Here is an 18,951-nt window from a genome sequence, read left to right on the forward strand (position 1 = left end):
TATGGAGCCAGGCCCATTGGGGCGAGTGTGAATGCACTCCTTGCAGAACATTGTCCAGAAGCCCTGAAGTCTAAAAGTAGCAAGGTTGACATCATGACCATAAACGACCTTTTACTGAAGGTGCTACTCTTGACCATTAACAGGGTAGTTGGGGCTTAGGAATTGCATGAGTCTAACAAGTCTAAGTTCTAGTATGCCATAGACTACACGATGCCCACTATGTTCAACTGGGCGGAAGCCATGAAAGTGAATATGAAATGCCAATTATCCAAATGCAAGGTAGGAAACCTGAGGCAATTTGGATATGGTTCCATTCTAGTGACTTTCTTCTTGGAACGGATCCCATTGTTCCACTATCAGCTGGCAGAGGTAAATCCCCCAATTCCACGAGATCCACGGATGGTCCGATGGAGTGAACTGATGCCCAGAACTGGAGGGGGCCAACACATGTCATACAAGCTCACTTTCTTTGCGTGGTTGAGGTGTTAGTTGATTGTGGTAGAGGATTGGCCATATAGCAGGATTGATTTCCATGGTGATCCTGACATGCCTCTCCTAGAAGGGGAGGATTTTGATGATGGAGGTGAGAAAAACATATTTTTTTGTTTTTGACTTTTTTGATTGTTTTTGAAACATATGCATTCATGACACATTGATTTTGTAATTGCAAATGTTGGACTAGAGCGACCAGCTGGGATGTTCACGATCACTAGACGCATTGGTCGACAGTTTGAGATCGTTCCTTATCAAGAAGGAGTCAACAACGAGGAGGAGATTGCACGGAATCTCAATAACCTGACCAGAGGCATCCCAGAGTATGCCCGGATGGAGGACATTCCACGCTGTTATCAGTAGCACACAGTGGGAGTGTGAGATCAAATTCGACGATTACTCGATTACTAACTCGTGTAGTATGAGCAGTAACGTGCTATCATGAGCACAATGTTGAGTAGTCCATAGTTTTAGCATTTACAGTTTTTAGGCCTGCGAGCCATGGATGTACTTGGAACACATATATTATTTTTGGGTTTTGATTTATGACACTCAAACATTATCGACATATATATATATATATATATATATATATATATATATATATATATATATAATAATATATTTATATATATAATATATATATATATATATATATATATATATATAAATATATATATATATATATATAATATATATATATATATATATATATATATATATATATATATATATATATAGATATAGATATAGATATATGCTACATTCCTGTTTACTATGATACATTGTTTTTTTTTTTCACATATTGCATAAATGTCTCTCTACCACATAATTAGCTAATGCATCTGTTAATGTATTCATATGTTTAGGAATCTGATGATATGTGATATAATCAAAATTTATTTCCAATAGATGAATACACAAATACATTCTCAATATGTGAGGGTCTCAGACGGAATATTTCCCATTGAGCTTAATAACAACAAGTTGTGAATCAAGGTTAACAAACATTTCCCGAATGTCAAGAGAAATGGATTCTGACAATAATTCGATAAATGCACTATATTCAGTAATGTTATTAGTTGTTTAACCCAAAAAAATCCCTTCAAGATAAATCAACTCACCATTAGGCGTGTAAATATCCCATGCTGCGAAGGATAGATTCCGGGTACTATGGCAAGCACCATTAGCAAAACCGACGTAAGGAATCACAGACATCTAGAAAGTAGGCGAAGACATAATAAACAGGAAAGCTGCTTGAAAAAACACACCAAACCAAACTGCATAAAAATGAATAACACACTTATGTACAAAAGTAACCATGCGAGATGACTCAAGCATAGTACTTTTTGAGATACAGCCCATTGTGGAGCTTGTCCAAGGTGTTTCCCTCATAATCAATTAGCTCATAGGCCCTTTTTGTAACACATGCTTGACAATATAGGGCCCATGCCACATGGGTTTGAATTTACCTTCCCAATCTTATCATTAGCTAGGTCATATAGTAGGACCAGATCACCCTCAGAAAAAGCACGAGGAGAGACTGACTGATCAAAATGGGACTTGACCTACTTTTTCTGTGCTTCAATGACTAAAGTAGCGAGATGGCAGGTTTCATCCAGTCGTTCTAAATACAGGAGACACTCTTCTTGAGGTGAGGTTTTAGGGAGTAGTTTGATAACCAATTTGAGTGAGGGAATTTCGCACTCAATCAATAAGGTTGCTTCCAGACCGTAGACAAGCTAGAAAGGTGTGAATCTAGTTGCATCTTTAGTCGAGGTTTGGTAGGCCCACAGAGCTGAAAAAAGCATGAGATGCCAATTGGATTTGTGCATCCCAATGGTGCGCTGAAGCATAGTGACTAACACTTTGTTTACAGCTTCAACTTGGTCATTGGCCTGAGGGTAATATGGAGTTGAGCCGTCGTGATGCAAGGCCAACATAGAAGTCAGCTCAGCCATCATGTAATTGTGAAAATGGGAGCCATGGTCAGTGACAATGGCTTCAAGAACTCCAAACCTGGAAATAACATGTTTGAATGTAAATTGCACCACTGTTTTACTGTTAACTGAATATGTAGGCATCGCTTCAGCCCATTTGGTGAATTAATCCATGGAAATGATAATATAACCACGCCCCCTAGCTAAACGAGGGTTACAGATCATAAAATCAATGCCCCATTTGGCAAAGGGACCAACAATAATAATAGCTGAAGGAGAGCAGGTGGGGCACGCATTTTTCGTTGATAAATCTGGCACTCGTGGCATTTGCAAACAACAAGGATGTAATCCTTAAAGATGGAGGGCCAAAAGTAACCAACACAAAGGATCTTCTAAGCAGTGGCATAGCTAGACAGATGACCACCACATACACTAGAATGGAAGTCATTCAAGACTCTTTTAGCGTCATCGAGAGTTACACATCGATGAAGAATTGAATCAATACTAACACGATACAAAGTATCCCCAATGATGCAGTAAGGTTGGGATTGATGCCAAATGCGTCAGTGATCATCCTTGGACAACGCAGACTGGAAAGTAGAAGTTTGGAGATACACGATGATATCACCCTACCAAGGGTTTAGAGTGCTAATTAGAAAGAGAGTCTCATCGAGGATTTTCTCATCAGCACCAGTAGGAAGAGAAGCAAAGGGAAGAGAGAAAATCAAATTAGCAAAATACAAGTGATTTTTTAGATTTGGCAGTAGTGAACACCAAATCAAATTCCTGGAGGATGACAATCCACTTGGAATATTTTCCCCCAAGCAATTGACGAGTCATAATGTAAGTCATGGGGTTACAATCGGAAATCACAGTCGTAGTGCAGAGGAGAATATAATGCCAAAAATGTTGAACATCCTGAACAACAACCAAAGCCAACTTCCCGACATGAGCATAACAGGTCTCAGTATCAAGGAGATTGCAACTGAGGTAATAAATTACATGTTCATGACCTTCGTCATCATCTTGCACTAGCACCATGGCGATAGTGCTAGAAGCTATAGCTAGATAGAGGAAATAATCACGATGATAGTTCAAAGGATGCAACAAAGGAGCATTAATGAGGACAACCTTCAAGTCATCAAAGGACTTTTGGGTAGCCTCATCCCAAATGAATGGAGTTCCTTGCTTAAGCAATCGGGTGAACCCTAAAGCTAGATCAACATAGTTAGGCACAAAGCAATGAAGGAAATCCGCTTTCCATTGTAGACTCTTTAATTGATGCAACGAAGAGGGAGGGGGTAGATTAACAATAGCCTTGACTTTGAGAGGATCAAGACGAATCCCATCTTTCGAAACAATAAAACTGAGTCATATGGATTCGATGCAAAAGACACACTTGTGCAAATTCAGTTGAATGTTATAGTGTCTAGAACGAAGAAAGATTTGTCGAAGATGATGAGGATGGTCATGGCGCTTATGTGAATGAGTAGGAAGATCATCTAAATAAGGTTGAATGATTTTTTTAATGTCATGGAAATCATAATACATTTCTCTTTGATATGTAGCCCCAGCATTCTTAAGGCTAAAACGGAGCTTTTTATATACAAAGTCCCCCATAGAAAGATAAAGGCGGTCTTATCTTGAGCGGTCGATGCAATTTTATCTAGTTATAACACAAAAAACCATCCATAAAGGAGAAAATATCACTCCCAACACATTCATCGATGATCTGGTCTATAAAAGGAGTGGGATAATTATCCTTTGGACAGGCACGATTAAGGTCACGGTAATCAACACAGACCTAAATGGTGCCCTGCTTCTTAGTTACCGGTACGATATTAAACACCCAATCTGTTAGAGGGATAGGATAAATAAATCCATATTTAAGAAGTTTTCCAACTTCCCCTTTAATGGTAGACTCTTTTCTAGGGTGCACTGGATGAAGTTGTTGATGAACAGGCTTCACGTTAGGATAAGTCAAACTTTCGTGCACGACTTGTGGTGCAGGTAAATTCTCAGTGTTGACACAAATAATTCCTCTAGCCCGAGAGAGTGGGTCTAGCCACAAACAAACAATCTATGGAAAATCTCCTTAAGCTAGAATCAAATAAGAGGGCCTACCTCTTAGAATGCTATTCCACTTGGTGATGATCCTGCTTCCTTACTCCAACTATCTTTCGTTTCCTTCCTTCGAATACCTGAAACAAGCAAACAAACAACAACAACAAATGTGACAGCATACAATATTGTATTCAGCCTACTTAATAGGTCAAGGAACATTAAGCCATAAAGATGTGAGATAAAATTTCATGTAGGAAATCAATCAATAGTTTTATTCATATAAATAAGAAAGAGATTACAACCAATGCCTTGACGTTGCTAGTCTCCTCTGACGTATCCAGGTTCCCACACTTCTCTAGCATCTCATGGATAACCCCAACAATGGAAGTTTTAAGGCCTCTTCCCTTTAGTCTCAAACCAACCCAAACACACTATTCTCCCTCAAACATACACTATAAAGCTACAAGCTATAGATGTCTTCCTGATCATTCAAACTCACTCAGGTTTAGCTTGGGAAAAGAGAGGTTTATATAGCTTGAATGGATGGGAGATGGTTCCTCTCATCATGGAGAAGGTCTTATCTCTTGAGTTTGTTCCATCCTAATAGGGGAAAGGAGCCCAAACTGACTTCCTCAGCTCCATCTAGCCCAACCATCTACCAGACTTCCGTTATGAAGCTTCTAGAGCTAGAAGCTTCGACACCATATTTAAAAAACTTTCCAAAAGAGGATCGACATGACTGGAAAATGGCTCAGTCACTCCGTACAATGCTAGGTCTAGTTTTAATATTTGCAAATCGATGCAAGGGGAAACGGGTCAGTAGCGTTGGTCTTGTAAACTGGGATAAAAGGAGGATTCTTGGAAAATGATGTAAAGGAGAATTATTCTGCTCATGAAGAGGGACACACTTGGAGTTTCTTCATGATGGGAAAGCATGTTGAGTTCACTGAATAGGTCCTCCGGGATCATGGACGTGGAGTACAGGGACAATGACAAAATGTTGTGTAACAAATGCCCCCTAAAGCGTGAAGGCCAAACTAGAGTGGGGTGAAATGCTTTACAAGTGGATGCGGGGAACTAGAGTCCGTCGTTGGAAAACCTGCAAGCAAGCATAGATACATATACATCAATGAAAACTCTGAGAAATGATACATGAATCATGGTATGGATGTAGCCATCCAGAGAAAGATCATGTAAATGGATCCAAGGAATGGGCGTAACCATCCAATAGAGAGGATCATAATGAAACCAAGGTATGGTTGCAGCCATCCGATAATGAGAAGGATCACATATAACAATTCATGGTATGGTCGTAGCCATCCATCTGAAAGAGACATGTATATCAACATGATCATGTCACATTGCCTCGAAACCTAGACTGGTGTAATCTGAGCCCAGGGTCTTACGCTTCAAATGACCTGATCAAAGTACAAATCCTAGCATGTGAATGAATGTGCTGAAGTCAAACATGCTAAAAAGTCACTTGACTACCGGTTAATGATGTGAACCATTAACAAGTGTGAGAGAAACCACTAGTAATGAAAATGGCTCTCAAGGTACTAGCAGCAAAGTTCACAGAATGTGAATAAAGGAACTGAAGTTAAACACTTGTGAAACCACCCGATTGAAAGACAATGATGTGAGCTTGTCATCGAGTGCGAAGAACTTGCCATTAGGGCATGCAAGCTCTAAGGTACTAGGAGGGAGTCTCTTGGCCAACTTCCTCAATAATGAGTTGAAGTCGACAGGAAGCGGCCATGTCGAAGGAGGGCCATGATGTATCCCACATCATCAACACAAGACAAAGGGATGAAAATGATTTAGATGATACAGGAATCAGGAGTAAGTGTAATTGCAGAAGGACTAACTCTTGAACATGTCGATGACACAACTCTGGAGTTTGGCAGCTTTTGGATCCATAGGATCGGTGGTCATGATGACATGGCAGAGATCAAATGGAAGGAAAAAATGAACAGCTCGACCTAGGAAGGCCAATGATGAAAAGGAGGATATCCCAACTTGACACGAAGCATAAAGTGTCATGTTCAAGAGTGAGCTGCCGACACGACTGATATGATTTCCAATTTTCCCCCAACATTTCTGGAAGTTAAACCAATTATTTTTTATCGCAAGCTTGAAGGGGATAGCATGTGCTTGCACTGTAAGTTCATCCTTCAGATGAATCCGACTTAGTAAGTTTAATGAGACCTAGGAAGGAGAAGCTCACATTCGTCACAGCGACGAATCCAATGTCGTTTAATGTTTTAACAAGTCCGACAAAGGTGTAACTCAGTGTCTTTTCATGTTTAGAGAGTTTGAAAAAGACATGGAAAAGAAAAACTCCACATGGTCCCTTTTCATACATTTGTGTCTCTCGATCCTAAAAAGGTAGAAAATGATACTTGAGATAACCGCTTGACCATTTAAATCATGGAGTACCTTTTTCATAAATATTTCATCCTATCCTGAAAAAGGGTTAAACGTATACTAGGCCAATGATGTTTCGTAGCCTTTAACGAGTTCAAAACGACAAGAGCTCGAAAATTGTTTAGTGTTTAAAGAGTCGGAAAAGAGCTTGAAAGCAGACCCCCCATTTTTATTCTCTTTTATGAGTCAAAAAGGGAAAAATACTCGACGATATTTTCATTCAAGTTTTACGAGTCGAGAAAAGAGTTGAAACATGACTCCAGTACCATCGTCGATAATTTTTCACCTGTCGCTGCACAAAAGATAAATGCATTATCCCGTTTTTGAGGAAAAATAGGCCAAAAATACTTTAAAAACACTAATATTTCATGAGAAAATGAATAAAAGGAGGAAAAAGTAATTATTTTTTACCATTTACCATTTTACCTTTGTGTGAAGAGCTTTTTACCCACTTGTGCCCTTGTTTTCCTAGAGCATATTGCGAGAGATCTAGGAGGCCATTCACCAAGCCGTCAGTTGCAAGTAAGAGCCAAGACCTTAAGCTCCATTTTCATACTTGTTTCACCTATTTTTAACCACCTTTGATTTCATGAGGAAGTTTTGTCAAAAAAAATTGCCCTCGGTCAACGCGATTTCCAGGCATGGAATCGCGCCGATCGGGGCTATGAACACTGTGAAGCGCGCCGTCAGCGCTACTGTTTTTAAAACAGTTGCATTGGCACAGTGAACAATTTGTTTTCATATTTTTTCCCAATTCATATGTTTGAATCCAAATTTCTCTGGCCAAAGGTGTTTATTGACTTGATTATATGGTTTTTACAAGGAAAAAATTTGTGAAAAATGGTGGATTGGAAGGAATGCGAGCATGACGATATTAACACTCAAGCAATGGTTGACCCAAATTGCTTGGATGCTTTGAGGAACTATGGGCTCCTCAAATTATTACTTACAGTAGGTCTACGGGCTCAACCCGAATTGCTATAGTATTTGATTAGTTTCTGGGATGTGAATCGGGAAGTTTTCATGATCCGTGACCAAGAGTTGGAGCTGGAAAATTCAGTCATTTATTTCATCATAGGATTGTCCTGAGAGGGGAGCCATTCAATATATATGGTTCAAGGCTGATCGGGGTGAGTGTGACCATGCTACTTGCAGAACATTGCCAGAAGCACTCAAATAAAAACGTGGCAAGATAAAGATTATGATTGTTCGAGATGTATGCTAAGAGTGTTACTATTGACCATCAATAAAGTGGTTGGGGCCCAAGCACAGCTTGAGAAAAACACGTCGAAGTTTTAGTATGATATCGACTATATGGCACCCACTATCTTCAACTCGGCGGAAGCTATGAAGGTCAACATGAAGTGCCGGCTATCAAAAGCTAAGGTGGGAAACCTGAAGCAATTTTGCTATGGGTCTGTACTAGTGACCTTCTTCCTAGAGTGGGTTCCGCTGTTCCACTACCAACTGGCTGAGATGGAACCGCCATTTCCATGAGACCCACGGATGGTCCGTTGGAGTGCGTTGATGCCCAGGATTACCGGGGGCCAAGAGATGTCCTATAAGCCAGCCTTTTTCTCATGATTACGATAGTTGATCGTAGTGAAGGATTGGCCTTAAAATGGTATTGACTTCCACAGTGATCTAGATATGCCACTCCTAGAGGGGGAGGATTATGATGATGGAGGTAAAAACAAATTTTTTTAATTTATGATGTTTTTTTATTGTTTTTGAGATATATGTGTTCATGACATTTTGATTTTAGGAATGCATATGTTGGACCAGAATGCCCTTATGGGATGTCCCCGATTGCTAGGCGTGTTGCTCAGTAGTTCGAAGTCGCTCCTTATTAGGGGGTAGCGATAATGAAGAGGAGATCGCGTGGAACCTTGAGGGATTCACCCATGGGATTCCAGAGTATGCCCAGATGGGTGATGTCCCACACCAGTATCAAAGGCATATAATGGGAGTATCAGATCGGATCTACCAACTTCTAACTTATGTAGTCTGAGCACTTACATGCTACCATGAGCATCATGTTGTTTAGTGCATAGGTCTATCATTCCACATTTTTTAGGCCTGTGAGCCACAGATGTATAAGGCCTGCGGGCCATTGATGTATTTGAACACACATATTACTTTTGGGGTTTCGATGTATGACAAACATTTTCGACATATATGTGTGTGTGTGTGTGTGTGTGTGTGTATGTATATATGTTGATGATGATGATGATGATAATAGTGGTTACCATCCACTGAGACCAAATTAGTCTATCAGACCTATAATTTTCTTAGTTTTTAATTGTTTGGCTCCTCATCTTTCTTAGCGAGATTGGTGTTGTAGCTTTCTTTTCTTTTCTCTACGGTCTTCCAACTTCCTTTATCCTGCATCTCCTTCATATCTTCTGGTTCTTGGGACATTTGTGTCTTAACTTCGCGATATATTGTGTTCGTCCTTTTGAAGATAGTCGGAGAAGAAGTTTGGTCTAGGAGATCTGCTTTGCTGTTAAATGAAGATTTATTTTGTGCGGTATTCGAATCCTCATAACTATTGATGCTTGAGAGGTTATCAAGTTCACTTTTTTGTTGTTGGGAGGGGCTATACTTCCTTGCTTACTATGGCACAAATTTTTTGTATTTTGAGTTTTTACATCTTTTGCAAATGTCCATCCAACACATAATTAGCTAATGCACCTGTTGATGTATTCATCTATCTAGGAATATGATGATATGTAATGTAATCAAAATTTCTCTCCTATAGATGAATACGTAGATACATTCTCAATATCTGAGGGTTTCTAGCAGAATATTGCCCATTGAGTTAAAGGACAACAAGCTGTGAATCAAGGTTGAAAACCAATTCTCGAATGCCAAGAGCGATATCTTCTGAAAACAATTCAATAACTGCGCTATACTCAGTGATGTTATTAGTTGTTCGACCTAGAAAAATATCTTGAAGATCAATCAACTCACCATGGGGGTCATAAATGGCCCATGTTGCGGATGACATATTTCGGGTACAACGGCAAGCACCATTAGCGAAACCGATGTGAGGAGACACCGACATCTCCAAAGCAAGCAGAAACATAATAAGCAGGAAAGCTGCTTGCAAAAAAACACACCAAACCACATTGTACAAAAATGAATAACACACTATTGTATAAAAGTAACCATGCAAGATGGCCTAAGCATAGTACTTTTTGAGATAAAGCCCATTCTGGGGCTTGTCTAAGGGATTTCCCTCCTAGTCAGTAAGCTCATATGCCCATTTCTGTAACACACGTTTAACAATGTAGGGACCATGCCACATGGGTTTGAACTTGCCTACCGCCATCTTATCATTAGCCTAATCATACAAAAGAACCACATCTCCCTCATAAAAAGCCCGAGGAGAGACAGACAAATCAAAATGGGACTTGACCCGCTTTTTCTGTGCTTCAATGACCAAAGAAGCAAAACGGTGAGTCTCATCCAATCATTATAGGTAAAAGAGACGATCTTCCTAAGGTTAGGTCTCGGGGAAAAGTTTGACATCCATCTTGAGGGATGGAATTTCGCACTCAATGGTAAATTTGCTTCGAGACCATAGACTAGCTGGAGTGGTGTGAATCCAGTTGTGTCGTTGGTCAAGTTTTGGTAAGCCCACTAAGCTGAAAAGAGCATGAGATGCCAATTCGACTTGTGCATCCCAATGGTGCACTAAAGCATCGTAACCAAGACTTTGTTCACAGCTTCAACTTGGCCATTGGCCTAAGAGTAGTACGGGGTTGAGCCATCATGGCACAAACCCAATGTAGAAGTTAGCTCAGCCATCATGTAATCTTGAAAATGGGAGCCATGGTTGGTGAAAATGACTTGAGGCACTCAAAACCTAGAAGTAATGTGATTGAATAGAAATTGAGCCACCGTTTTACCATCCACAGAGTATGTAAGCATCGCTTTGGCCCATTTGGTGAAATATTCCATAGCAATGATAATATACCCATGCCCCTAGGCTGAACGAGGGTTACAGGTCATATAGTCAACGCTATATTTGGAAAAAGGACCAATGGTAATAGCGGGGTGTAGGTGAGCGGGTGGGGCGTACATCTTGCGCTGATAAATTTGGCACTCATGACACTTGCGAATAGCAAGGATACAATCCTTGAAGATAGAGAGCTAGAAATAACCAGCACAAAGGATTTTTTGAGTAGTAGCATATGCAAATAGGTGACTGCCACATGTTCTAGAATGGAAATCATTGAAGACTCTCTCAACCTCCTCAAGAGTGAGACAGTGACGAAGAATTGAATCGACACCAATTCGGTATAAAGTATCTCCAATGATATGGTAAGGTTGAGATTGATTCTGAATGCGTCGGCGATCATCCTCGGTCAACACAGACCAGAAAGGGGATGTCTAGAGATATACAATGATATCACCATACCAAGGGTCGAGAGTGCTAATTAAGAAAAGGGTCTTCTCTAGGAGCTGCTCGTCGACACCAACAAGAAGAGAAGCAGGGGAAGGGAGCAAATCAACTCAGCAAAGACCATTGATTTCTTAGATTTGGTAGTAGTGAACACCAAATCGAATAATTTTAGGATGACAATCCACTTTTAATACTTATCCCCCAGCAATTGACGAGTCAAGATGTAGGTCATGGGGTTGCATTCTAAAATCACAGTGGTAGTGCGGAGTTGAATGTAATGTTGAAAGTGCTGAACAGCCTATACGGTATCAAAATCCAACTTCTAGACATGAGAATAACATGTTTCGGTTTCGAGGAAGGTGCGACTAAGGTAATAAATAACATATTCATTGCCTTCATCATCATCCTAAACTGACACCATAGCGATGGTACTAGAGGTTGCAATTAGATAGAGGAAGTAATCGCGATGATAGTTCGGGGGATGCAGCAAAGGAGCATTGATGAGGACAACCTTTAGGTCATCGAAAGGTTTTTGGGTAGTCTCATCCCAAACAAATGGGGTTCCTTGCTTGAGCAACTGGGTGAACCTTGAAGCTAGCTCAGCATAGTTCAGTATGAAACATAGAGGAAATTTTATTTTCCCTGTAGACTCTGCAGTTGATGCAATGAAGATGGAGGGGGTAAATTAACTATGGCCTCGACTTTAAGAGGATCAAGGTGAATTCCTTCTTTTGAAATGATAAAGCCAAGGAGTTGTTTAGATTTGATGTAGAAGACATATTTATACGAATTCAGCTGAATGTTGTAGTGTCAACAACGAAATTTGTTTTGTCAAAGATGATCAGGGTGATCATGGAATTTACGAGAATTGTTAGAAAATTATATATTACAGAGCAATGGAACACATAAAATATTGTAGAAATATAAACACAGAAAATGAATAAAACAAGAGAGACACAGATATACGTGGTTCACCCAGTTTGGGCTACGTCCACGGAGAAACAACCAGTCCTTCTTTTTATATTATCGAGCAAACTGAATAGATACAACCTACAACAGATCCACTATAACTCCCTCTTTGCTCTCAATCTCCTCTCTCTTCCTCACTCAGAATACAGATATACATAGACGCAATCCAATTCCCTCATATATAGCGAGGGGTTGCCTTCTAGGGCAAAAAACCCTAAATTAAACATAACTTCTACTGTCAAATCTCCGCCTAATGAATGACCTAGATTGACTATGAAATTACAACATTTTACAAGGCACTTTTACATCTATTCTTAGCTTCAGGGGCACTGCCCCTGATCCCCCCTAGACCGCCCCTGCAATGAATATTTTACAGGTGGTGTTGCCGCCCCATTTTGAACTGGGGTCTAATGCAGTGATACCTTTGAATACAGAAAATAACCAGGCTCCACACCCAACAATCTCCCACTTGGAGACTGATTATAGCAACTCCACCGCTACTTCATTTACTGGACAATGACTCCACTTTGGACCTGGCTATTTCTCATCTTCTTCATCATACTTGAAGACCAATTGAAACTGAGTAGATTCTCAGTTTCTCCCTGGTTACAACTTTTGTTAACATATCTACAGGATTCTGGCTAGTGTGTATCTTTTCCAGCTTCAACTCTCCATCTTCCAACGCTGACCGTATGAAATGGTACTTGTGCTGTATATGCTTAGTCTTGGAATGAAATGCAGATTACTTTGCAAGATGTATGGCACTCTGGCTGTCACTGTATAATCTTCCCAACTCCTTCTTCTTACCCAATTCATCCAGAAACCTTTGTAACCAAATCATTTCTTTACTAGCCTCTGTAGCAGCAACATAATCTGCTTCTGTTGTTGAGAGTGCAACAACACTCTGCAGTTTTGAGACCCAACTAACAGTTGTTCCACCTACAGTAAACACATACCATGTTGTGCTCCTCCTGTTATCTCTATCACCTGCCATATCTGCATCAACATATCCCTGTAGACCAATTTTTTAACCACCAAAGCATAATGCTTGATTTGTGGTACCTCTCAAATACCTAAGGATCCACTTCACTGTCACAAATCCCACTGCATGTGCAATATCAGGCCTTGTGCATACCATTGCATACATTAAGCTTCCATCTGTTGATGCATATGGAATTTTAGACATATCAGCCATTTCTTCCTGAGTCTTGGGGCACTCCTCCTTACTTAATTTGAAATGGCTAGCCAAAGGTATACTAACTGGTTTTGCATTCTGCATATTATACCTTTTCAACACCTTTTCTATGTACTCACTTTGAGACAATGTTAATTTGTGATTCTTCCTGTCTCTAGTTATTCTCATACCAAGGATTTTTTTTGTAGCTCCCAAATCCTTCATTGCAAATGAATTTGCCAATTTTCTTTTGAGCACATTTATTTCCTGCATGTTACACCCTACAACAAGCATGTCATCTACATACAATAACAATATAATATAGTTGCCATCATTTTTCTTTTTCAGATAAATACAATGATCAAAGTGACATTTAGTATAACCTTGTTCAGACATAAACTTCTCAAATTTTAGATACCACTACCTTGGAGCCTCTTTTAAGCCATACAAGCTCCTCTTCAACCTGCACACTAGTTTCTCCTTCTCTTTTACCTCATATCCTTGTGGTTGCTACATATATATCTCTTCCTCCAAATCCCCATGGAGAAAGGTTGTCTTTACATCTAACTGCTCAAGATGCAAATCTTCAACTGCTACTAGACTTAAAATAGTTCTGATTGAAGTTATTTTAACAACAGGAGAAAATATTTCATCAAAATCAATACCTTTCTTCTGTGCAAACCCCTTAACCACAAGTTTAGCTTTGTACCTTTTTCTTCCTTCAACTTGTAAACCCATTTATTTTGTAATGTTGTTTTACCTGCAGGCAACCTGACTAAGTCCCAAGTCTGGTTATGTGCCAAGGAGTCCATCTCTTCTTTCATGGCTTGCTCCCACTTCTTCCTAGTTTCTACCTACACTGCTTCTTCATAACATTCTAGTTCACCAGAATCAGTCAACAATACATAATATAATGAAGGAGAGTATTGTTCAGGGGGTCTACTTATCCTAGTAGATCTTCTAACACCACTTTCAGGTGTTTGAAGTGCTTGTTGTTGTTGTGGTTATTGTTCTGGCTGTTGATCATTATGATTTTCAGGTGCCATCACTTTTCCTGTGATATCGTCAAGCACTGTGTATTCTCTTTTTTCTTTTTCCTGTTTCTTTTCCTGTAGCTGATCCTTATACAAAACCTTTTCATTGAATATTAAATCTCTGCTCCTAATGATTTTTTGTTTTTCACAATCATAAAAGCAATAACCAAAATCATTAACACCATATCCAATAAAGGTACATGTCTTTGATTTTGCCTCAAGCTTTGTTCCATTTTCCTCATTAATGTGGACAAAGGCTTCACAACCAAAAGTCTTTAAAAAAGAGTAGTTTACCTTTTTACCTGTCCATGCCTCCTCTGGAATACCACCATCCAAGGAACTTGAAGGCCCTCTATTTATTAGATAAATAGCAGTATCTACAACATCTTCCCAAAACTGTAAAGGCAATCCTGCATGCAATCTCATGCACCTTGCACGCTCCATGATTGTTCTATTCATCCTTTCTAACACACCATTTTCTTATGGTGTTCTTGGAACTGTCTTCTCTCTGCGAATTCCATGCTCTGAACAGTACCTATCAAACTCTTTGCTGCAATATTCACCTCCATTGTCTGATTTGAGACACTTCAACCTTTTTCCTGTCTAATTTTCAACCAAAGCTTTCCATTTCTTGAAAGTATCAAATGCATCAAATTTATTTCGAATACAATAAATCCAGGTTTTTCTGGTTGCATCATCAATAAAAGTAACATAATAACGAGAACCACAAAGAGATGATACCTGAGCAGGTCCCCATACATCTGTATGCACAAGCTCTAATTTTTCGCTCTTTTTTCTTTCCCAACTCTAAGGAATCTGACTCTCCTCTGTTTTCCATAAACACAATTCTCACAGAATTTTAAATCAACATGCTTCAGACCTGGCAACAAATTTCTTGAGTGAAGAATCAGCATTGCCTTCTCACTCATGTGCCTGATCCTATGATGCCACAATGCCATATCTTCTCCTGTAGAGGTTAAATCATTAACAAAATTAGAAATACCATTGCATAAATACAATGTACCAACCTTTCCTCCTTTCACTATTACCAGGGATCCTTTAGCGACCTTCCAGGTTTTATCTATGAAAGTAGTTACGCAACCTTCACCTCCTAACTTCCATGTTGAAAATCAGATTTTTCTTCAGATCTGGAACATGCCTTACCTCCTTCAATAGCCACTGATTTCCATTTTGTTGTTTTATGAAAACTGTACCCATTCCAATGATTTTACAGGGTTTATCATCACCCAATCGAACCTATCCAAAATCTCCTTGAACATAATCATAAAAATGTTTCCTATCAGGTGTGGCATGGAATGAGACCCCTGAATCTACCACCCAGGCATCAATAATATTTTCTAATGAAAGAATCAAAGCATCTTGCAACACATCACCTGTTACATTTGCTTCATGATTAGTTTCTTGTTGCGCGTCTCCTTCTTTTTCCTTCCGAGACTTGCAGTATTTCTTCAAGTGTCCTTTCTTCCTACATTTCTAGCACACTATCCCCGATCTGGACTTGGATCTGCCTTTTCTTGACTTACTACAGTATCCAAGGCTATTTCCGCTTTCCATTTTTCTTCCCCTAGTCTCTGCAATCAAAGCATTATCTGATGTCTCACCGAAGCTTTTCTGTCGCATTTCCTCGCTAAGGATTGCACCGACAACATCATCAAACTTTAAAGTACTAGATCTAGAGACAGAGTTACTAATGGCCATAACTAAACCATTCCAACTTTCTGGCAATGAGCACAGAAATAATAGAGCCCTAACTTCATCATCAAAAGTTACCCTGACAGAACTTAACTGACTTGTAACTGTATTAAAATCATTTAAATGGCCTGCAACAAATCCACCTTCTGACATCTTCATATTAAATAAACACTTCATAAGAAATACCTTATTTGAGGCCGAGGGTTTTTCATATAGTTTGTCCAATGTCGACATTAAACCCTATTTTGTCTTTTCCTTTGAAATATTAAATGCTACCGACACTGCTAGGCACAACCGTATTGTTCCAAGTGCCTTTCTGTCGAGAATATTCCATTCTATGTCTGTCCTACTCGTCGACTTCTTTGTCTTTCCACTCAATGGTAGGTAGAGATCTCTCTGATACAGATAATATTCCATCTGCATCTTCCACAGCTGGTAGTTTTGGCTGTTGAATTTTTTGACCCTAAACATACCATCTTCGGCCATTGCTCCCACTCGAACCAGGAACCCTTCTCTCCTACGAGTCTATTAGCCAAATAGACCTTTGGCTCTGATACCAGTTGTTAGAAAATTATATATTACAAAGCAATGGAACACATAAAATATTTCAGAAATATAAACACAGAAAATGCATAAAACAAAAGACACACAGATATACATGGTTCACCCAATTTGGGCTACGTCCATGGAGAAAAGCCATTCCTTCTTTTTATATTATCCGGAAAACTGAAGAGATACAACCTACAGCAGATCCGCTGTAACTCCATCTTCACTCTCAATTTCCTCTCTCTTCCTCACTCAGAATACAGATATACATAGATGCAATCCAATTCCCTCATACATAGCGAGGGATTGTCTTCTAGGGAAAAAAATTGTAAATTAAACATAACTTCTACCGTCAGATCTCCGCCTAATGAACGGCCCAGATTGACTATGAAATTACAACATTTTACAAGGAAATTTTACATCTATTCTTAGCTTCGGGGGCGCTGCCCCCGATCCCCCCTGGACCCCCCTACAACAAATATTTTACAACTGGGGTCCAATGCAGTGATACCTTTGAATACAGAAGATAAGCAAGCTCCACACCCAACAAGAATGAGTGGGGAGGTCATCCAAGTAAGGGTGAACTATGCTTCGAATGTCCTGGAAAGCATAAGACGTCGCTCTGTGAAATGTGGCCCCAACATTCTTAAGGCCAAAAGGGAACTTTTTATATGTGAAGTTCCCCCATGGACAGATAAAGGCTATCTTATCTTGACCAACCGACGCAATGTTTATTTGGTTGTAACCAAAAAAACCATCCATAAAGAAAAAGAATTCACTCCCATTCATCAATGATCTGGTCAATGAAGGGATTGGGGTAATTATCCTTAGGACAGGCACTATTGAGATCACGGTAATCGATGCAAACGTGAATAGTGCCTTGTTTCTTTGTCACTGGTACAATATTCACCACCCAATCTGTAAGAGGGATTGTATAAATAAATCCATCTTTCAAAAGTTTTTCAACTTCGCCCTTGATGGCAGCCGCTTTTCTAGGGTGCACTAGACGAAGTCGTTGGCAAATGGGCTTCGTATGAGGATAAGTTGGAATCTCATGCATGACTATACTTGGGTAAATGTCAGGAATTTCTTCATATGAACACACAAAAACATCACCAAACTCTTGGAATGGACAACTATAGAGCTTGATCTCTTCTAGAGAACAAGTTACCCTGATATGGACATTTTCAACAACACCAGGCCTTACTGAAATATCAATTGGCATCATTCGGGTAATGTTACCCATGTTCCCTTCTGACCAAACTTCATGTGTCATGATCGACGTTTGAAGTGCTAGGGATGGGAACTAAGAAGAGAAATCCTCGAGACAGGTAGACATGACCACTGAGACAGGCAATAACGAGGAACGATGATGAGTGTCATTCCAAGGTACTTCCTCTAGAGACATTACTTCCATGATACTTGTTAGTGCCTAGATTTACCTCAGGCTGAAAAGGTAGGATCTAGGGCCAACATCAAACCACGCTCAGCCTGGTAGCTAGCCCTACTAGGTCAGGAGAGGGCTCTCTCGGGGTCAATCTCAACAAATTATGATCTATGAGGGCTTGAGATGACTAAAATATCTACTGATCTTAGGCTAGGTATAAGTGCAAGAGAGTTTGATTTGATAAAATGGAGTTTTTTTGGCTCAAAAGGAAAGGCACATTTTGGGGTGCGGGGATTGAGGCTCGGTTCTGCAGAGATCTCAATGGGGAAAGGTAGGCAATCGTTTTGGCACTTAAATTTGAGTGGGATGGAAGAAATAGACAGTGAGGTGTTGAAGAGGGCAAGAGCAATCATGAATCCTCCCCAAATAGCTGAAAACATCAAATAACTAAAGCAAACTTCAAGTATAGCACTGCACTTTCAATGGATTCTACTTACACTCTTGTTTGTTTAGTTCAGAAGAAAATAAGATAGATAATGGCATGCAATCACATAAACAAATTCACAATTACAGAGAGAAGCACTATACCAAGACAAATTGCCACATGAATCCCAAAGAGTGCTGCAAATCCTAGTCTCAATTCCTTAGCCAAAATGAAAATATGAGTGTACAATGAAGCTCAATGCTTTCTCAAGAGTCCAACCATGCTAATGACTGAAAAACAACATAATATAGACAAACATAGCTCATCCTTGCCTCTAGGGGTCGAGCACACATGTTTAGGAGCTAATTCA

Source organism: Pinus tabuliformis, chromosome 8 (genome assembly GCF_031772625.1).
Source record: "Pinus tabuliformis cultivar Carrire ecotype Pingquan chromosome 8, CPIR1, whole genome shotgun sequence".
In the NCBI taxonomy this organism is placed as follows: Eukaryota; Viridiplantae; Streptophyta; class Pinopsida; order Pinales; family Pinaceae; genus Pinus; species Pinus tabuliformis.